At 39.6% G+C, this 23,264-nt stretch overlaps 1 long non-coding RNA gene across 1 annotated transcript; it reads right to left on the bottom strand.

The window, feature by feature from the left end:
* Window positions 1-5,648: 5,648 nt before the first annotated feature.
* On the bottom strand, window positions 5,649-15,864 carry LOC135298116 (uncharacterized). The gene is made up of 3 exons (XR_010360095.1): window positions 15,719-15,864; window positions 8,200-8,327; window positions 5,649-7,726 (listed from the first exon to the last, which is right to left on the bottom strand). It is a non-coding gene; the product is annotated as an uncharacterized LOC135298116 (long non-coding RNA).
* Between the last annotated feature and the right edge of the window lie 7,400 nt (window positions 15,865-23,264).

Raw genomic sequence — 23,264 nt, 5'->3', positions numbered from 1 at the left:
AAACAAACTGTTCTCCAGCAATTTTTCGTGTTCACCTACCACAATTTTCTGTTCTCTTTTCTCTACTCCAGGCAAGCTTCCCAGTAAATTCCTTGCATAAATGTAGATACTAGTGGTAGAATTCTGTCTATCAAATGCAACCAAAGTTATAACCTTCACTTCAAGGTAATTGTGATTTTCTCCTGGAAGTGATGTTTGGATTACTGCTGAAGTTTGCAATTTTTTTTTTTTGTTGATTTGAGATGGCTGCTCCTTCTTTTTTTATGCCCAGGGGAAATATTACCATTTTAAAATTCTTTCATTTTTACTGAAAGTGCATCCTGCATTATTGCTTGCTAAAGTAGATTTTACTGTCTTTGCATAGCCAGTTGAAAAAGAGCACTAGCAAACAGAGCTGCATAAAGCCAAGCTACCAATGCAGAATTTTGACCTGGCCCACGGTAATATACACAGCAGGTCACTGTGCAGATGCTCTGATTTACAGTGCTGAAATGAATGGGGCAAGAAAATGCCACATGTTCACAAGGCAATTATTTGTGCCCAACTGATTCCAGCTGACTGCAAAGTGCCTCTGTCAAGCTCTCTGTCAAGGCTGAGCACTGGTGCTGAAAAATAAAGGACAATATGTGAATAACAAGAGGTTTGGTTAAGAAGAATAAACACAGAAATAAGAGATGAAAACTCCTAATTCCCATTTGGACTTGGATTTCTGTATAATTTTTGGGAGATTTCTTCATTCCAGGCCTTGACTTTTCTATTTGCAATGCAGAGGAAACAATTTTCACATATTCTATTCCCCTGCTTGTCCCAAGGAATGCTTGATGCTTGTATCACACTTGGGAGGCATACTTGTTTTCTTCGTCCTTTTCTTTTTCTAATAAATCTTGTGCTCAGCCACACTGTGCAGTCTAGAATTTTTGAGCACCTTTTTGCTGTAACACAAAATACATAGAGAAGACATGAGGCAGACCCCAGAATCTGGCCCAAAGTTGGTCATAACATCAGCTCTCAAGAACCGACTGCGCTACGTGGGAGGCAGCCTGAAGGGGACAGATCACATTGCACTGTAAAGCTGGACAAAGTGAACGGGCCACTTCTCCCAGGGTGCCCCAATTTCTGTGGCTAGGAGAATGCCATGGGAACTGCACGAGGAGATTGGGGCCTCTGCCTTGAACAAGCCTTATAAAGACGTGATGGTCACAACACACATCTTACAAACCTTACAAATCTTACAAATCTTACAAATCTTACAAATCTTACAAATCTTACCTGGCTGCATGTCTGACTGTGTGCATGTATGGCAAGAGAGAGATCCATCAGTCTTTCTGAGGCAATGATTTTCCTAAGCACATATAGCAGAAATCTGCCAGGAAATGTACAGTCTGACATTAAGATTGTGTCTTCATGAGCTTTGCACACACTTTAGCAGAGGGAGAACAATCTTACATACTTATGAGGATTCCATTGCAGAGCACATCAATGGGAAAATCCTATATGAGCTTCTGACAACCTTCTAAAACAACCATAACATGTCACATATTAGAGACTTGAATTGAAGCTGCATGGTTCATCTTAGTTCTACCATTTCCTAAATTTTGAATGCTTGGCATGGCAGTCTTACTGTTTCTAATGAAGTTTTCTCATTTGAAATAAATTATTTGCTTAGATAATGTTATCTAGATGATTCATAGCAGCAGAGCCATAACCGTACTAGCACTCAACATGTTGCCACAAGTGCTGGTAACAGGCAACCCTCACTGCCTTAGACACTGAAAGGTCAGAACAGAAGGAAGAGCATTGTAATGGCCTTGCTGGCTGAAGCCAGATTTTATACTTTGCAGCTTCATTAGCTGGAATGACATCACAGGATACAGACAAGCAAAGCCTGAATTGATCCTACTTGACTGAATTCTAAATGAATAGAAAATGACTGCATGGTTTTGCTAAGGAGCAGCAATAATGGCAGGATGAAGTTTGATTTCTATGAAGATTTATATCTTTCTAGCTCTTCTTTTCAGTTTATGTGTTTCAGCTGTGGTCACGGGACTTGAAAAATGAAGACCTTTTTGCAAGATGTTTTTTCAAGCAAACCATAACAATATATTGATTTTTCAGTGTGTAATTTCAGATTTCTTTCATTTCACTTAAAGAATCTTGCCTTATCCCCAGCACAGAAAGCTCATGATATTTTGGAAGCTTATTTAATTGCACTGATAATTGCCAGTTATCAGAACATCCTCATCCATCCCCCTCCTAAAAGAGATTGGAGCAGAAAAAAAATTGGGTCTATATGTTGTAGAAATGTATCTAGAGATTATTAATCCTTTAATGAGCTGATATTCAGTACAAAAGGTTGATAATCTGGTCTTGTGGACTTTTCTAATTTTGAGGAATTAATCTCATCTCACAGATTTCACGCTTCCCCCGAAATATTCATAAGAAGGATACACTTATAAAAAATGTCTCCAGTAAACAAAAAAAAACAAACAAACAAACAAAAGTTTATTTTAAGGATGTAGAGAAAATATGATATCTCAGTCTTTTCTATTTCCTGCCTTTGTGTGATAAGAATCAGTAGGCAGATTCTTATCACACAAAGTGAAAACAGTGTCCTGAAACCAGTTTTATTAAACACACTTACTTGGATGTCCACTTGCAGAGAGTCATCTAAATACTCAGGTCTGGCCACAGAAGTGCAAAATAACCCCCTCTTTTGACAATACTCACTGTCAGATAAAAGTCCACCTTTTTGTCTCAAAGCAAAGAATATTTTTTTTGGAATTCAGGAAGCAGTACTTCTCAACCACCTGACATGGCAGAGGATGGTTTGGTAAGAATAAGGCATTAAGGAACCCTTCCACTGCCAAGGTGAAAGTGCTTTCATGTGCTGGGATTTGGAATTATACATTTTCTTGGCTGGTCTCTCTTAAAATGGGTTTTGATGCGACAGGGTGAAAAGAAGGAATAAAATGTCATTTTGTCATGTCCTGTGGGTGTGTTATGAGTACTGTAGGTTTTGTTAATAGAAAGTCAATATTATCTCCTGTATTAAACTTTCCTCCTTTTTCTTTTGGAAGTTTGTCCATCTCAAGAGCATTACTCAATTAGCCAGACAAGTCTAAGTAGATCAAATAAGAATATGAGTCCACAAATCTGACTCTGACTTACAAAGTTTCTGTCCAAGAATATGGAAGAGGACGAGTAACATACTAGTAGGGGTTCACACAAGGATGAAGGAATAGGCTTTTTTTGTAGAGTAATTTTTATTAAAAAACAGATTACATGTTTCAGACTGATTATATTATTTATTTTGGCCCTCTTTTTCAGCACTCTTCTGGTATTTTAATTCAATTACGTGCATTACCAGAGCCTGTTTCTGTGGCATTTGGCTGTCTGTTTGTCAATATGCATTTGCAGCAAAGAAGTCTTGAAAGGTTTGGGGGCTGGATTTGCTTCAAGCAACCATCCAAACAGCTGAAAGATTATCCAATTTTCCTGCACATTTCATTTCTTGAAAAAGAGAAAAAGACATTAGAAATTTAACAAAGACAACCCTTTGCTGAGATTTTTACCACTTCTGATTCTACTCTCAAATGAAAAACTGGAGGAAGAAACATTCATGTCAAACACATCAGAAATATATAAAAGTTTGTTTCTTTACTTTTTCTGTAATTAATTCAAATGAGTGAACTCATTTTCAGTATTGAAGACATGAGCAGATGAAATAGAAAAAAAAACAACTGTAAGAATGAGGCTGGGCTTTTTGCTGTTTTTCCCCCACTGACAGCAAAGAAGCTCTGCCTCAAAGACAGCTCTGCTAAACCATTTCCTGATAGAGAAGTCTCTGGCCACCCCTTCCCCTCCTTCTCCCTCCATGAGTGATTCTTCTGTGTTCCCTATCCCTACTCAGAGTCTCCTCTCTGCTTTCTGAATATATATATATTGCTTTCTAAATATACCTCAAAACCCCCAGTACCAGATATCTCCTTTTACTCCATTGCATAGATACCAGATGGGCCTTTGGACGTCATAATGCTGACATCCAGGTATCCTGCTGATCTCCTTTCTTTCTGTCCAGCCTCTCTATAACCTATCATCTACAGGCATTTATTCTTTAAAAAATCTTTGTGTGATATCCTTTTTTTTATGTCTGTGACTGGGATGAAAAAAATCTTTGGATGTTTATCTATAAGAAGCATTTTTCCTGAGCTGCTCTGTAATGCCCCACAGGGTATTAACCATGTATCCCTTCAGTGAGTTCCTGCAAAGCCCATGGAAACAAAGAATGGGGTGAACAAAGAGTCTGCACCTCACCTTCTGTCACTCTGTACTCTGCATCTTCTTATGAAATCATGTGCCCTTTCCTCTGCTCTTGTCTCTGAACACAAAGATGCAGTACAACTCAGCACGAGGCAAGAATCCTTATGGAGTACTAAAAATATCTTACAGACCCATATTACAGTATGGGTCTGTAAGATACATGAAGTAGTTTTTTAATTATTTCATTTCTGAATCTATGGTGATGTCAAAACTAAGAGTCAGTCTTTTGGGAATTTTCATCTAAAACATCTTTTTTCCTTTTGAAGATAGTGTTTCCTTGACAGTGACCAGGATTCCTGCCAGAATAAACGTGGACTTTCTTTTTCATTGAACCATCTGTGTGTGATTCAGGGAAATGGATGCTATAATCCAAAGAGATAATACTTCAGCTATTGTGCTTTTGGTATTTTACTATTCTTTCAAAAGGAGCTATCTGGGACTTAGGAGCCTATGGCCTAATTGCAAATTCCGGGCAGCAAATAATGCAGAAATTTCTTGCTGATTTTTGGAAGAATTTTTTAAGTTACAAGTCCTTCAAATCTACAGGACATAAGAAATATTAAGTATAATCAAATATCACCTTCAAAGGCAGATGGCTCAAGGTGCTTCCAGTTCTACCCAAATCAAAAATTTCTGATGATTCTGGTACAATAATAAGATTCACAGAACTCAGTTCAGTAAAAGACTGTCTGTATAATGTGTAACAACAGCAAAGTCAATATGGTAATAATCAGTATTGAGTGAGTCAATGATTACTGCATCTTTCCTGTTCAAGGGAGAACAAAACATGTCCATATATATATATATATATATATATATATATGTATATGTATGTGTATATATATGTGTGTGTGTGTATGTATATGTATATGTATATGTATATACACACTGCAAATTCAAAACCTCTGCCATGTAATAGAACTTACCACATTATCTGGTAGACATACAGCCAGGGCCTGTCTCACTGAGCAAAATGCAGTAAATACAGACCAAAATTATTACTAAGGGAATGCATCTGGAAAATAAAACCAGCAGGAGTGCAAGAGGGAGAACTAAGGAAACTGTTTATTGAAACATAACCTGATCCATATAGTTTAAAAATTGGTTTGCACTTCCCATGCTTTATAGTGCTTATTGATTCACTGATTCAGGTCAGAAAATATATCGTTAGCTAAAATTTTTCTTCTTCAGTTTGTATCACATTAAAGATCATGTATGTATTTCTTCTAGCTACCATTTTTATCTGATTAGAGATTTTTTCTGTGTCACATTAATTTCTGAACAAAGCTCCCATTCAAATTAAAAACAAAGCACTTGCATTAATTGGCTTAACTTAGACTTTATGTCACCTCTGAGCTTATAAGGTATTTAAAAAAAAATTAGCAGTCTTTCTTAGGATTTGTCAGAGATGATTTATACATTTTGCACTTTCACACATCTGCTTTTAAAATTTTCCAGGCAAATACTGATTATGAAGGTCTCTGTGTGTCCTGGTTTCAGCTGGGATAGATTTAATTCCTTCTTATAGTAGATGGTACAGTGCTGTGTTTTGGATTTAGAATGAGAATGATGTTGATAACACACTGAAGTTTTGGTTTTGTCTAAGTTGTGTTTATCCTAAGTCAAGGAATATTTTTTTTATGTCTCATGCTCATGACAGTGAGGAGGTACAACAAATCAAAAAAGTGGGAGAGGCCATAGCCATGGACAGGTGACCAAAACTGGCCCAAGGGATATTGCACATCACAGAATGTCATACCCATTACATAAACTGGGGGAGTTACCTGGAAGAGGGTATGATCTGGGTTTTGGAATGGGACATGGCATCGGTCAGTGGATGGTGAGCAATTGTATGCTTTTTCCTTTCCAATACTTTTTTTTTTTTACTTTGTTTTCAATTATTAAACTTTTCCCATCTCAACATAAAAGTTTTACTTTAGATTCTACACCTCCTCCAGGGGAGAGAGCGAGGAGAGGGAAGCATTGAGGCTGTGTGGCTCTTATTTGACAGCTGGGCTTAAGCCATGACTGTGTGTCTGATATTTCAGTACTTCTTCATGTAAGATGAGCAAATGAAATTAGCTCCTATTTATTATGTGCTATAAACAAGTATGAATATAAACATACACATATATATGCTAAACTTGCTCAGTTTTAGTTATTAACAATCTGTAAGTCCAGAGAAAGACTTGCCAATATATACTTAATGGGTTATGGACTTCAGGAACAATGAATAATGCAATTGAATTAGGTTAATTTAGGTTAATTTTCTGGGATTTTTTTCTCATACTAGAAATGACATCCCATGTTACAGTGATCATCTGACCATTGCATACCCAGGTTGTAAGAGGTTGTCCAGCTGCTGGACAGAGATATCTTCCCGAAAGTAATTATTTAAAAAACTTTAAAACTTATTTTAAATACTATTATAATAGAAGACAAATGTATCAACTGCCTTGTTAAGCCATCTAACAGTTTCATTATCTCCACTGACAGGACACACATCTTATTTCAAGACCAAATATATTTTTGGATGATGATATTTTTATGTCACTAACAGTTTATGGTGACAGTGGACCCAAGGGAAACTCATCCATCTCCCAAACTCAGAGCTGTTTTCTGTGAATTAAGTTCCAAAACTTCTTTTTCAGTTTCCATGTAAAGAAGTATAATGTCACCCATGGCTTCAGCTTCCTGATTAAATTAAGACAAGAACAGGATGGTGACATGCAAACACAGATTCAGAGTCTGAAACTCAGTCACCCTCTTCAGTGTTTCATTTATCTGCCTGTAATATAGAGAAAGGATTTTACAATTGGTAACAATCTGTAAGGTGAGATCCACTGCAGAGCATTAGTTGTTCAGTACCACAGTATAAGCAGTAATTTAAATTCAGAAAATAAAAGGAGAAAAGCAGTAGAATAGTTATGTTTACTGAGGGTGCATTGTTCTGGCACAGAGATTTGTATAATCATGCAAACCAAGATACTGGACACAAACCAAACATGTTGGGCAGCTCTGCAGTAAGGCAGACCCATATCATCCCCTAGCTAATGCAGCTATGACAGATTGGGTACCTGGATACACAGTGCTAGATGCTCCCAGGTACATATAGCTCAGAACTCATTTGAATAGCCATAGTTTGTTTATAGCTTAATAAATCTAGTGGAGAGAACAATTTTTTTTCATTTACCCAAGAAGCTATGTCTACTGAAATAAATCACTTTGTCCTGTTAAAACATTTCACCGTGAATATGCACAAAGGGGAGTAGCATCTATTCCAAAGGACTCAGCAGTCAGCCGAAGTGACGTCTCTCTGGCTGGTGACACATTCCTCCTTGCAGGTTTAGGAAATTTAACACAGTGCGTAGAATGTTGTTTGATGGTTATGTAATGCTCACAGCTCCTAAGGGAAAAACTAGAATATCACACAGAAGGAAAAGTTTTTCTACACATAAAATAAGCCTATATTCACATTCTGTCAATATAAACAAGTCTGTTTCTTATTCTGTTGTAGGAAAGAAAGATTATGCCCACAAGAAGCCTCTTCTCTGTCATTTCTAGCCCCTTCTTTCCAGCCAGTCAGCAAACCGTTACCATATGCAGTGACCTGGACTAATCATTTATTTATCACAATTGTTCATATATTAAGCAGTCAGAATGTTTAAATGGCAATATTGCTTCTTTTCACAACATGTTTACCATCTGAATTAAATGGATTGTAAAAGGAAAGAATAAGGGAAAAAAAATAGGTAAACTTACATAATTTCCCAATAGAGCTCTGATTCTGAAAAGCATTTAAGCATCTAAGTCCCAGTGAACTGTCTTCCACTATCTACATACACAGACCAAAGCTTTGGTGCCAGAATCCACACATACCTTTTTGTTTCCTCACAACATCTTGCTTTTTAATGTTTTAGTCAATGGCAAGAGAGTAGAGGAATTCCAAAGAACAGTTAGGCTGAATCAAAGAGGGATGTTGGTTAAAACAAGATCAGCAGCTCCTGCTGGAGAAAAGCAAGTTAAGAATGAATAGATTGAAACATTCTGCCCCCAAAAAAATGCTTTCCATATACAATCAAATGTTTTCCTTAAGCTCCAGTTTGTTTCCCATTTCTCACTTCAGCATGGGCATTGGATCACTGACTGCTGTCAGGAGGAATAGCTAGAGCTCAGTTTGCTGTTGCAGCTTTGGCTACAAGCATATGGTCAACATGAAATGGGGCAGGACTGCTCAGAAATGGTGGCTGACCTGCAAAATAAGTCACCAAGGTTCAGCTGGCCTCTGATAGCTAGGAATCAGAGAAGTCACCCTGGAAAGGACGACAGCCCCTGTCTCCCTTTTCCTAGTTATGTTAGATATTTTCCATATATCCAGGCACTACAGTGATGCTAGATTTCTTAGCATCTCACTGAATGAATCATAGAATCATCAGGGTTGGAAGGGAACTTTAAGATCTAGTCCAAACGTCCACCCAGCACTGCCATTGTAGCCCCTAAACCACCAAACCATGTCACCCTGTGCCAGATGCAGACACCTCTCACACACGACCAGGGATGCTGTCTCTACCACCTCCCTGACCAACCTATTCCAGTACGTGACCACCTCAACAGTCGAAAAACTTTCTCTAATATCTAATCTGAATCTCCCCTGCCTCAGGTTAAGGCCATTTCCTCCAGTTCTCTCACTGCAGGCACAGCAGGAGAGACCAATCCTGATCTGTTGTCTCTTAGGGAGTGATGAGTGATGCTTAATCTAGGGATTAAACAAACCCACCTCCCTCAGACATGTGTTCTAGTCCCTTCACAGGGACCCACAGCCAGTCCAGCCCAGCCCAAAGACCACTGACCAGGACATTAGGCCAGCTGGTGGGATTCCAGACCATTGGGATCATCCAGGGCTCAAACTGCACAGATTCGAGCCGCGACAAATACACTGAATTTACAAGGAGAGGTTCTCCAAGTCCAAATAATGAGTTTTTAGGCAGAAATAAAGACTGAGATTTTCAGTGATCAAACCAAGTGGATAAATAAGAGAATCATAGAAAGTGGGTCACTTAGTTCATCCTGTTGACAGCCCCGGACATTTGGGACAAGACTGTTGATGTCAATCTCACAGTACTTTGGAATTAACACAGTACAGAGCAGGCAGATAAGCAGGGAACTAGACTTGGAAGAGTTAAACCTCAGGAACAGCCAGGCACTCAGAAGATTTACTGTAGGTGGAATTTCATTACACAGAGAAGCTCATGGCTAGAATAAGCTGCCAAAGGAAACAATAGAAGCTACTACCTTACTTTAAAGACTTAAGAAAATATTTAAAAGAAATAAATATTTGGTAGTTCATCTGCCATCTCAAAGGATACCTAGCTTCCTTTCATCCCTGCAGTGTTCTCTGTTCCAGCTGCAGTATATTTTCCTCATTGCACAACTAATTTTCCTCTTTTTTTTCATCTTTTTAAGGCTTAAAACCAGCATCTGCTACATTTTAAGCTAGTTCTGCTCACCCAAGCTGCTGTCATCCCTATCTCAGCAGAATGGACATAAAAGCAGCTTTATTCTGCCTTTTGGCCTCTCTTCATTTTGAGGATGAAAAAAATGGCTTTATCATTCCTCAGGTTATATCCCAGCCAGCTGTGAGCTTCTCTACTGACTGCCTGGATGCTATGGAATATAGGGCACCCCAGCATCTGCTCCAGGCTGGAGAACACTCTAACACTTAGCCATTTCTTTCTACTTGCAATTTTGACATGTAACACTGGAGTCTGGCTTGTTTGTTCTGCTGGCAGGCAGTACATAAGGCACTTCAGGGGACCTTGAAGGAAGACTCTCTAGATCTCTAAACTCAGCTGCAACAGCAAAACAAGAGATTTTTTAAAAAGTTCTGAATTTGTAAGTTATGATTAACTCTGAGTGGGGAAGGAGAATTAGATATGTATTAGTTTCACCATGTGAGGAACATATTTTTGCCATTACCTCAGTAATGAAGCTTCAAGGACAAGGAAAAGGAACTTGGAAGCCCTATTTTTCCCATTTAAATCCAGCTGCAGCGGGGGTCGGTGCCTCCCATGTCAGCTTGTTATGATGATGAGTTACTAAGACATTTTTCTGCTTGTCAGCTTTCTGACAACTCTTGAATGTGGTAAAGGTGGGCTAAGAGATGATTAGTCACCACCTGCCTCTAACAAACAAGTTCTCTTGAGTAATTGATGTGAAATGTTTAACTATGAATAAACTCATTTAAAGCACCAGCTCCTTCAAAGAGCATCTGATGGCCATCAGGACCTCTTCCTTTTCCCAGGAGATGTCTTGAGCACTGCCCCACAAGGCAGCTCCACAGCTCCAGACCTGAGTTCCTCTGGGTGCTAGTGGGGAGAAAGCTGGGGAAGAGGTACATACAGCAGTTTAGACTTCATGCATGAAAATAATTTTGCATTTTGCTCCATGTCTCACTAGGCATATTTAGACAACACTAGAATATCAGGTGTAAGGTCCTGCACACCATTCCTTGACCCCCAGCTGCTTCCCCTGCAAGGGCAGTGTTTGCACCCTGACAGTGATGTGACAGCCACAGCTGGGGCACTGCCTGTGGCTCTCATTTGCTCCTTGAATGGTGCAAGGAGCTTCAAGTGCCCTTTCTGCGTGTTTTTGTGCCAGATATGTTTCACATAGACACACTCTGTGCAGGAACAACAAACACAATATTGTTCTATAACTTACTGATTCCATTTTACTCACCCTCACTTGTATAATTTTAATTGAGTTTCCAGCCTTGTGCTTTGAATCCACTTTCTCTCATCTCCTTTATTTACACTCTCCAGCCCCACTGTATGCATCACATATATTCTTCCCAAACCCTAACATTAAACCACAGAGCACCTGCTCATCTACCTTCTCTTTCACTCTCACACAAAAACATAATAAAAAAGAAATCTTATGTTGGAAGAAGTCAATGCATGGCTTTAGACTTCACACTGTTCTGGCAGAAAATGGTTTCCTAATTTGTTACAGTACTTGTCTAACAGTAGCACACAGTCCAAAAGCCAACCCACACAAAACACCACAGTGTGAGCTGTTGGTACCTGAACAAATCCTTTTGCTTTTTGTGCCTTGGGCTGTATTCAAAACAAGTTTGGCATAATCCTTTTCTCATTTAACTTGGAGTGTCTCACTGCTTTTCTCTGCTGGACTTCTAAAACACTTCATAAATACTCTGGACACCAAGGGAAAGTTGGCAACATTCATTCAAAAGGCCTGCTTGAAAACAAAGTCGAGACAACAACTGATACCTATGTAAGACAATGAGGAAAAAGCTTGAAGAAAAAGCTTGATGATAAGCAGAGGAATAAATGGACCTAGGTGAGGATCCTGAACAGAAAATTTTCTTTGAGGTGTTTACAGTTCCCAAGGATGGCATGATTTCATTTGGATAAAAAGGCTAGGTGATTTTAAAAGGACAAGTGAGTACAAAACATGATCATTGCATCAATGCCAATTCCTTTTGAAGCATGAAGTCCCACAGCTGCTGTTCTAAGTTTTCACACCTGCTCCAGGCTGGGAGAGTGTTCTCAGATCATAAAGGCAAGTGAAACAGCTAAAGAAGACAAGTTACATCCTTTGGCAAAGACTACAGGTGCAGGGTGGGTGGAAGCGGGGGCAAGGAGCAGAAAGTGCCATACAAATTTCACTATCAAGCCTCGGAAGATGCCTGTGTCTCTGCCAGACCAGTCCCTGGAACACTTCCCAATGAAACAGTTTGCCATCCATTTTTTGAGGAGCACAATCCTTTGACTCCCACCAAAGTATATGCTAAAACTTGATTATATAATTTTGCGTTTGTATAAACTGTCATCATTCCATATAAAAAAAAATATTTTTGGTATTTTCTGTGTTCAGTTCTGCTACGGAGTGAGGTTCCTGGACTTTGCTGTCAGTGTTTTAATTCTGCAGGATGATATATTTGTGAATAATCCATGTTGCATGTGTTTTATAATGTGTTGGGGCAGTTATTTATTTAAAAGTCTTTGATTTCAGCTTTTCTCACAGATGAGCAGATGCAGATGCCATTGAACTGTAAGAGAACATGAAAATCAAATGATCCTGACACCTACTCCTCTGTAATCCACCCCCATCATCAAATACAGGACAGTCAACTACGTGTTGAATCTGCTCTCCAATTATTCCATTCTTGTTCTAATAGGTAGAGTAGCCTAAGTAGCTTTTTCCTGGGACTGGATTTCATATTTTCAAATTTTAAAAAATCCATTCTGTTCATAGGAAGTGGATGAAAGAGATGAAGAAATCTTCTTTGCATTGATTAGAGAAGAAAACTTCATTGCATTAATCAGATCCCTTTAATGTGTTGTTTATGTGAAAGATTCACAGATATACTAGATAACATCCAGGGTCCTAGTAAGGGTCTACAGAAACATCTCTAAAAAGATTCATTAAACAAAAAAAATAGTAATTTTCAGTGCCGGTGAGGGGGAATTATTTTTTGCTTCTGAAAGCATGAATAGCTTGCAGAGTGAATGAAAAGGGCAAAGACAGGAAAGAAGTAGCAAATCAAGAAAATCTCAGCTACACTGAATCCACATATGTTGTGCAGTTTATGGACAGGAGGTGATTGCTGCAGAACTTAAAATTATATTCACTTACCAATGATGCTTTGAACTGCAAAGCCCTCACCTTAGTCCTGGTGTCAGTGAACTCTTTATGACAGAAGGCAAAGAATTTGTTCAGCACAAATATAAACCATCACATTTTCCTTTTCTACCAATACTTCTAAAGAAAATAAGACAACCCAACAATCTGGATAATGTCTTCACTCTCTTCTGTCACCAAAAGTGAAAGCTTTGTGGAAGACATAGCAAGTCTCCAGGAAGACTTGAAAAAGAAATAACATTAAGAATTTGGGAAGAGAAATGCCATCAGTCCAAATTTCTTCCCCTTCCTCCTTCTTCCCCACACTTTATCTACTGAACATGATGTAATATGGTATGGAATATTGGTCAGTTGGGGTCAGATGTCCCAGCTGTGTCTGCTTTCAACTTCCCATGCACTTCCAGCCTCCTCACCAGTGTGGCAGTACTAAAAAAAGAAAAGGCCTTGGCACTGTTTAAACCCTGCTCAGCAGTAACGAAAACAACTCTATATTGTCAACCGTGCATTCAGCACAAATCCAAAACACAGCCCTGTACCTGCCACTGGGAAGAAAATTAACCCTAACCCAGCCAAAATCACCACAATACTCCATATATAAATTGAACTGCCTGAAGAATAAGAAAAGAGTTGGTTTTATTGAAGGTGAACAAAGGAAAATCTCTTGCTCTAAGTTAATTTCACTGTATAGATCTGAAATAATTTTTGGATGATTAAAGTAGTCTTGGTGTTTCTTATCTAAATTGATACATCTCATCTGATTAGCTAAAACCAATACTTTCTCAAACAGAGCTAAAATCTATTATTATTGCTGTTGCTAATTCCAACTGCTTGTTTTAAAAGCATGTAAGGTATTTTCTCTCTTTCTTTGCAGTTAGAATATCTAAGGAGATTTCTTGTTTGTCTTATGTGAGCATAACTCAAAGGCACAGACTTCAGCAATGTTCACATCAGGTCATCTAAAAGGACAGATCAGGATACAAGAACTGTGATGTAAACTAAAAGCTGAAGTTCAATGGATATAACTGCATCTACAGTCTTACATGCAGACTTGTGTTGCCATACTAAAAAAGATATACAAATACCAATAAATATACTAGAATTCAAATGTCTCTTTTGTCTTCAGTGCGCCAAAGTGCTGCATGCAGTACACAGAGGTAATAAATCCCTGGTCCTTGATGCTGAATATTTTACTAGCATATTCTTGTGATTTAGGAATAGTACTCCCCAGTTTAGTGTTCCCACAGAGGTACTCCAAACCATGTGCCACTCACTCACAGCCCCCTCTGCCCTCCCTGTCCCCCTGAAGTAGGAGGGAAAGGGGGACTGGACTCACAAAAGCTAAGGATCACAGGTTGAAATAAGAACAATTACTGGAAAGAGCAATAGGATTTTAAAAATCCCAAACAGTAACAGCAAAAATACTGATAAAAGAGTGTAAAAGAAACAAATTATTCACACATGAGTTTTCATCCCTGGCAATACCTGACCACTCCCTTCACCATCCTATGTGTCCAGGAAGGGACCCCTTCTCCCAGGAAGAGACTTCCTTTCCCCCATCCTCCAAAACTATTGTGAAGGGGGATAGAATGACCTCCAAGTGCTAGCCATGACCCCTCCTGGCTAGTGCAAAAGTTAACCATGTCCTGGTTGGGACCAAGAAACACAACTACATTAAAAGTGTGCAATTCACCTCAGTACTTCAGAAAACTGCCAGAAAAGTGCCTAAAGTTGGCAAACATGTAAACAAGTTCATTTTGTTTCTTTTTGCAGAAAATCACTGTGAAGATGATTCAAAGTGATGTTCTCCTCCACAAGGCCAGCTTGGACAATGAAGTGATCCAAATTACATGTGGTGCAATTTCTAAAGTGGCCACATTCCAAAAGAAGTTGCTTTTGGTCTTTTCTGCTAGTTTGTCGGTATGTTCAGGATGGTGAGGGAAAGATTTCTTTTGCTAGGAGTAAGCAGATCTGATATACAAGCTGATGATTCTCTGCTAAGACATTTCCATGATGGTTCTCTCACTGAAGAAAAAGAAAGATGAATGATTTTTCATTAAAAATCAAGAGTCCAATCCAAGCCAGGCAAGTGGCGATGGACCAAGTGACAAGTTCTTGGTGGATTTAAAATAAGTAATGTACATTATTGTGGACACAGCCTATGCAATTGTAGCATGAGAGGCATTGTCAGATCAAAAGCCACTTTAATGACCCACAAGAGACAGTCTTTTAGAGGTGAGTTGCTGGCTGGAGGGAACTGGGGAAAGAGGATTAGCAGGGACCTCTGTTCTTCCTTCTTCCTTGCTATAACTGTTTTGTGGATCAATGGAAAACTTGTTTCCAGTTTTGTCAGTTTGTAATTTTTCAACCTAAGTAAACAGGTCATTTAAAGAAATGTCATTGCATTGCAGGAGCCTGGGATTCATTCTGCTCTGCTAGCTCTCTCCAATGCCAAGATTAACACCTGTGCTAGGAAAAGTAACATAACCACTAACGCTGCCTCTTGGCATTCTGACCAGACCAAAACAGCCTTTCACTTGGTATAGCCAAGTGCTCTTTCTTTCCCCTCATCTCCTTCCCCGCAGGAAGGAGAGATTTTTGAAGATTCATAGATAGATAAGGACCTTCAGCTAAGTGCAAACTGGTGCAGCTTCTCTGACTTTACATAAGAGGCTGATGCCAGAAGCAAAGAATGGTTTTATGTATGGAAGCAGGACAATATAAATGTAATACTTACACTGTGTTCCACTGAAACTGGCATGAGCAGCCACTGCTGAGTGACTGCTGTTTATGTGTCCCACTTCCAGCTGGTTTTATGAGCATATGTTATACCTACAGGAGATATGAAGGAATCTGTCTTCATCGATGGGAGAAATGCTGAAAAAAAAAGACTTTTTAGACATGAAATCAGAACTGTGCCAATGCTGAAGTATGAATTAGTATGAATTTTACTGGCACATTTGAAGACCAACGAGGCACCACTAGCAGTGAAACTAGAGCCCAGGGTGATGTAGCAGAGCAGGGATATGCCAGCTCTAGCCTGTCAGGAGGCTAGGTCCCTCCATGGAAGTGTCCTCCACATCACTTCACTGAAGGCAGAAAGGAGACACAGAAGCATGCAGGAGACCCTGAAAGTGCAGGGTCTGCCAGGGTGGAGACCATTCTCACCCTGCAGCTTGCTGTGGGAGTGTGCTGCCCCCAGAGCCCGTGCAAGCAGCAGAGCTCAGGCAGTGGCTCCAAGCAACATCCCCGCAGCGCTGCAGAGGAGCCTGGAACAAAAAAGCAGTTTCACAGTCTCTGGGGTTGTGAGCAGCCAGCAAAGAGGAAGGTATTCTGCCTCTTTCCAAGGTCAGAGCTTGTCTGCAGAAAAATAGTGAGACCAACACTCGCAAATCATAATGATCGTCTTTCTTTCTCAAGAATTTTGTTACCCTTGCTAGTAACAAGATCATTTAAGGTTTCAAAATGTTTTGTGGAGAAACAAAACCTAAGATTTTCAATGTTATTTGTCATCTGGCAACCAGTTACTCCTTACAATGAGCATTTGATTTATATTGTGACATCATGAAACACTCAATGGAAAACAATTGAATTGCTCAGGATAGTTAATTTTAGATACAAGGATTTCAGCACACCTTGATAAACCCACATCAACAGTTTCTATATTTCTTTGGTTCTTACTCCCATAAATCAGCTTCACAGGGACACAGAGATAAAGCTTGAAGCAAAAAACTGTATTTATGTTGCATTCAAACAGTGGAAGACCACCACTGTGAAGCTTTACTAGAATAAGGGCTAAATCCTGCTATCTGATATCCAGCAGAATTTAGGAAGGAGCTTAACTGAACTTTCTGACCCTATGAGCAGCTTTAACATTTTTGAGCAGGCATATAAAGCACATTTTCACCTCTTCTTATTCTCCCTGCCCCCACCAGTGCAAATGCTTTCAAATCTTTCCTCACACAGAGCTAATTCAAGATTTTGGGGAGAGCTAGTGAAATGATTCATTGGACAAAAAATCCAAACATGAATGCCTTAGTTTAGGACAGATTTATAAATGTAGCCAGGCAACAGCATCCAAATTCCCAAATCAGTGCAGGAAGAGTGCAAGACAAGGAAAAGAGGCAGTTTCTTCTTTCTGACCTTGTTTTTCACTTAGAGAAAAAAAAATCAGTGCTTCTAAAAGACACAGAACTCCCACTCTCTAGTCAAACAATTAACATTAGAACAGATCTGACATATGTAGAGAAAACTTGCCAGATTTATCTCCTGTACCTTCCTAGTAACTGCTTCCAGTTATGTGGCATGGTTGCTGTATCTGGGAAATTAAGTCAAAAGTAACTCTCAATTCAACAAAAATCTTCTCTATTTAAAACGGCTTGTTATGTAATCCTCTCGCAGGAAGATTCACATGTCATTTAGTATCAACTCAGATAACTGAAAACCCCGATCCAGGACTTGAAATCCTATAGTCAGGCTCTTTCAGTCTGAAATACATTCCCATATTCAGCATATTTTCCTTCTTCATAGGAACAACTCCAATATTTCTGTCTACATCTACAATTAACTGAAATAAAGTTCAACATGGAAAACTCATCTAGAGGGGAAGTATGTCTTTAAAATATTTAACTTAGGTCATTGCCAAATTTATATTCTCTAATAGAATTACATAGTCACTAGGGATGAGACTTTTAAGCTACTTTTGGGTATTTACAGATCAAAAGATCTTTTGGAAAATATCATTTGGCATTCAAATGCCTCTGAAACTGAATTTTGGAATCTACTTTTCTGTGAGCATGGAGGTGATGCTTTTGCAGGAGGTGGACTAAGCAGTGTCCAAGATCTTGATTTTCTAGTGCATATGACTGACTTTTTCCAATGAAATCCATCTGAGCCAGAGATTTGCAGTGGCAAAAACCAGCTATCAGCCTCTGATACATCAGCATTAGACTGTAGCTCAGAAGAGCTTAACTCTGAAAGACTATACATCTGTTAAACATATTGGCATTTCTGAAAAGCTGGCTGAGATTGCATTCCTTGAATTAGTTTCTAGGGACTTGTCTTGAGGCTCATTTAACCCAATCTGGGCAGTGCTCGGAATATAGCTGATCTTAAGAAGGTATGCTCAGATATTCAGGAAGATGTGGGCCAAAGGAAAATAACTTAACCTGCATTTCTCAGTAATTGCTAGGAGGGAAAATAAAATACATTGGAACTCCGTAGTGTTCATGTACTTCCCTTTTGATTCTTTTTCACCTACAACTTGCATGCAAAAGTGTCAGCTGACATTCTCTAGTGCTTCACAAGATGAATCACCTGCTGACTGACTTGGAAAATTTCTCTAACAATTATATGTAAATGATCTCTGTCAGGTTTCTTGTGCTGGGATTCGAATGGTCTTATTAAAAACAGGTGGAGGGAAAACTTCCTGCTGGCAGGACTGGTGCTGGTGCAAGTGTATATAAGGTACTGGCTGGTGATGCATCTTTGCAGATTCCTTGTAGATCTACTTATGGTGATGGTAGAACTCTATTCAATGCATTTTTAAACACAAACTTGTGGTTTCTTTTCCTCAAGGGAGAAAATACAAGTTCCCCAGGAGGTGGACACACGACTTGTTCAGTTTAACATCTCACATCTTGCTGCTCAGCTGATAGCCCTCTGGCCCAGCAATGCCCCTTTGCACTCCCTTCCACATTCTGATGAAAAACTAGTTTTACTCAATCTTGAAAAGCTATCAGTATTGAAACATTACTCCATTCCAAGTATTTTTCTGGTGCTTAGTTAAAACGCATAACTGGGTAGAAACATTCCGGATGAAAAACATGGGAAACTCATTAGGTTATGACCATCAACCCATTCAGTTTTCCAGGTATAAAACACTCTGTTGTTCATTTCTCCAGACCAGAACTTGAGTTGAAAGCCCTTGAACAAGCAACTTGGAGAAAACAGGTGAAATTGTGGTCCTGCAACCTAAGCCGGTCTTCCCTGTCAGTGTAGCCAGAAAATTACCTATTATCTCAGCTTCCATAAAGACATCAGTCAACAAGTCCTTCTTTTTGCTCTTATTGGAGATTTTTATCCTGATTTTCAGTACTGTGCCTTTAAAATTCAGGGCAGAAAATTATAGAGTGAACTAAGGGGAATTTACACTACAATAAAGACTCTGCTTCCCAATGTCACCACTCTCAAACCTGACCTAGAAAGAATTAGATACCACCTAATCACAAATCTCCAGTCTGTTGAGAAAGCCAAGAACGCCAGAAGGATGTGTCAAAGAAACTGCCCAGACACCACAGAGGGACTTACCTAGGTTCAGTCAGTAGGAAGCACCAGGCAAGCCTGCTGGAGGAATTTAGAATATCTGAATCTGGCCTAAGCTAGAAGTTGCCTACTTGGCTTTCAAAGGGAGTAAACAAGAGACACCTAGACTCTGATTCACAGATCAGCTTGTTGATTTGAATTTTGTGACAGAAACAGGCCCTCAGTCTTTGAGAGCTGGGACTAGTGAAAGCTCTGTTACCCACACAGTCACTCTCAACTCCAGTCTGCCACATTTGCTCTGGAGCTGATGATGGGTCTGTCCCCACTGGGACTACTGCTGGTGCACTGCACATGCTTTTCAGAGGCAACAAAAATGCAGATAGGTTGAGGAGGTGTTAAAGAGACTTTTTAACACAAATGTATAAATCAAAAATGGAAGAATCATAGCTGTTTCAAACTAAGTATCTCAAAACGTTGGAGAAGGCCACCTGCTGAGCACCTCCTGTACACAAAAGGGTAATTTTGGTTGAATCCTTCACACAGAACTAACATCTGAACTCCTGCTGGTGTGCTGGTTGACTCTGTTGCCATGACCATAGCTCCTTTGCAGAACCAGACTCCTGCCTTGCAGTTAATGCTTCTGCCAGGTTGAAGGGAGAGCACTCTGTGCAGTCCCACCTCTGCTACCCAGTGACTGCCCTGCCATGCATGGAGATTGGATTAGCAACTGGGGAGCTGAGCTAATAAACTGTAGCTAATGCTCCCCTGTGAGCCCACTAATTTGAGTTAAAAATGACACTTTGCTCGCATTAAGGGCCTTGTGTGCAGAAGGGATTTGCAATGATATCAATGCACAGGTTATAACAGCAAGAAACTCTCTGATAGGTATTATGACCTTTGAAGCTCTGACATAAAAATTCTACTAATAAATTATATAAGCCTGTAAAATTATCTGAAGTAAAAGAGATGATGTGGTACATTTCTGTGTGTCGCACAGAATCAAGGAGAACAAAGGAGAAAAGGTCTTCATTCTCTTGTTAGACCTCACCAAATAAGATGTCTGGTTGGGAAAGAAAGGGGACTTTATAACCTCTGTCAGTGAAGCAGCAGCCCACCTGTACCAGGCTTTCTGTTCCAAACACTGCAGAGCCATGGTGACAGCCACCACCTCCTTCTTACATGCCTCAGACATGAGAAGCCTGAAGATGAGATCCACAGGATTACCCTTCTGGTCTTTTCCTGCCCTGGAAACTCCATACTTAAACACAAGCACAAAGAGGCTTTTTCAAAAGCCTGTTTCAACGTCTAAGCATCTTTGTGTGCAGAAAAGCCAATTTTTAATACTGTTCTCTTTAACTGGGGCCAGAAATACTTTTGTCTTCCAGGACCAGAAGTGGATGCCAGAAGACACTAAAAGTTGCACTTCTGGGGTACATTCACAATTCAAATTCTGCATTAAATTAAACCAGCAGACATGGTCCTGTAGGACTGCTCAAGTCTACACAGCACAATAATACACACAATATATAGAGCCCTGAATTGATGCCAACTGAGTCCACAACAGAAGCAAGCAGGGCACCTGTGGAGAGCAGACCCAGCTCCCCTCTGGCAGCACAGTGCTGCGCTTGCACAGCAGCTTCTAGACCCAACCTGGCAACAACTCGCCACTTTGAGCCAGCATCAGGATGCAAAGGTGCAAAATGTGCAGGATGAAGCCCACTGTTTAGGCTACTTTTGGATCACTTATACCTGAAATGTTCCTAAATGTTTCTGAACAGATTGATACTCTATCTTGCTACGCCTGGAATTGATGCTGCATCTGTTTGCGATTAGAAGATATTGTGCAAAACTACAGTTTTTATAGAATTAGACCATGTAGGGAAGGTGTTTATGATCTTGAGAGAGGCCTATGCTGTTTCTAGGTTGTGATTAAAGGACAGAACTGTTAAACAACAGGAAAAAAGTCCAGCTATCTTGGTATGTCTATCCTTCTTTTGCTGAATTTCTCTTATTCTTTCTTGCTTTTCATCGTATTCCTCGCCTCATATTTTGTTCATAAATAAGCCAAGGAAACTACTAAGATTATTTATGCTTCTTGCTTCAATTTCCTTTCTTGGCAATTTATTTCAAATTTCAATTCAATTTTTTTAAATTTCTCGCATTTTTGAGTCAATTTATAAGATTTGGGTGTTGCCACAGTAGTGGAAGTCTCACCTGAAAAGGGAAAGCAGGATTTGACAGAACCCCAAATTAGTATTGTCAGTTTGACCTGCCTCACTTTTGTTCTCCAAGATATGAAACTTTTTGCAATAGCTATCTTCTATTATGGGCCTGTGGCTTTTCCTAAAGCCACATAGCCACATGACTGGTCAGACAGAAAAATACCAATTTGTTAATGAGAGATGCTGAGTGGAGACCAGGCTCACATTTTTTATTGCAGAGTCTTGGGATATCATTCGTGCTTCCTAGAGTAAAGTGTAACACTGCTAACACTTTCTCATTAAACTATTTATTGTCCAATCAATGTTATTTAGAGGCAGATTCCTCCAAAGGGAGCATAAGGTTAGGATTTGAAGGTCTTTTAACTTTCCATTCCTCCAGGTCTAATTTCTTAAAGTTGGCTCTTGGGCTCTCAATACTGCTCATCCAAGTACATGCAGTGATGTTTTTATTTCCAGAATTGACATTCTGCCAAACACAGAATGTTTTGTGAATCAGAAAGATTTCCTAGAGGCTATCAGAGAAGAATGCAGAATAGCTGAAAGTGTAATTTATAAGGTCCTCACCTTAGCAGGAGATGTCCCAGCTGTTGTTTTTCCATATGTCAGATGAATGCCTGATTCATCTTTTTGCTGTTTTCTCTCTCCTGATTCTTCTCTTAGCGATTTGTTATTCCCAAAAATACTCTGAAATTACAATTTTTATTCCACCACATGTGGACCAAAATCAAATTTCAAAACCTCAGAAGTACTCACCAAAAAAAAAAAGCTGTTTTCTTGCTGTGGTAATCAGCAGTCTTAACTACAAATAGTCTTAGCACAATAACCCAGTAGGAAAGAAGGGGAAAGCTCACATGCAGTGTAAACAATCTGATGCTTGCAAAACAGTCCCAAATGTATTTTCAAATATATTCCTTCGTCATTGCTCAGGATGCTGCCTAATGAGTTGACAGTAAGCCAGTGCCAGTCTCACACAGCAAAAGTTTAGTGCTTCCTTTTTTGTACATTCGAGTATTCCCTATTGTTTTGAAACTGTTAGTAATGCTGCTGCTTTGCCTTTGCCATCAAACAAGCCCTTCTCCAGCAGTGACTCATTCCAGTTCTGGCACTGCGTAGGATAAAGGAGAAGTGTTAATAGGAAACGCTTGGTGACATAGATAGGAGGGGAAGGGGAGGAAATATGCAAAGCAGAGTTCTGGCTCTGTCATGTTTTCTCTAATTTGCAGAGTTTTCCACTCTTTTTGGAAGTTGGATGCTGGGGGTCACTACACTGCATTCCCTGGATTTGCAGAATGCTGAAATCCCAAGGAGCATAACTTAGTGAACACCACATTATTCCATGCTGTTCCTATTAAAAAGAGCATTTATTTCAGTGCTCTGTGCTACTTTTGTTCTTCACAGTGCATGTTGGGTTACTTCACTCTCTCCTGAAGCTTCACAGAAGGGAACACTATGGCTGCTAAGTAACACTGCTCTTCCAGGGATCTATTGGTTACTAGACTGTGATGGCTTCACCTGATTGGGATGGGCAAGAACAACATTGGTCTTCAAATGAAACATGACTGTTGCACCCACAGCATCTACACTTCACTTAAATCCTCTCACACAGGAAGCAAGAGACAACCCCCACTGCATTCATCTGTGCCAGTGTTTCACTCCAAAAATGCTGTTTCTTTAGAGCTTCATAGAGCAACTGGCATCTGTTCCCTGCAACTTCAGAGCCTTCAGCAAGATAAAGGGGTGTGACTAGGAACACAAACTGACTTCCTGAGTTTACTTTCTTTTCTTCTCATATATTGT

This window comes from Passer domesticus, chromosome 3 (assembly GCF_036417665.1).
Source record: "Passer domesticus isolate bPasDom1 chromosome 3, bPasDom1.hap1, whole genome shotgun sequence".
Classification (NCBI taxonomy): domain Eukaryota; kingdom Metazoa; phylum Chordata; class Aves; order Passeriformes; family Passeridae; genus Passer; species Passer domesticus.
This window is presented reverse-complemented; position numbering and strand designations above follow the sequence as displayed.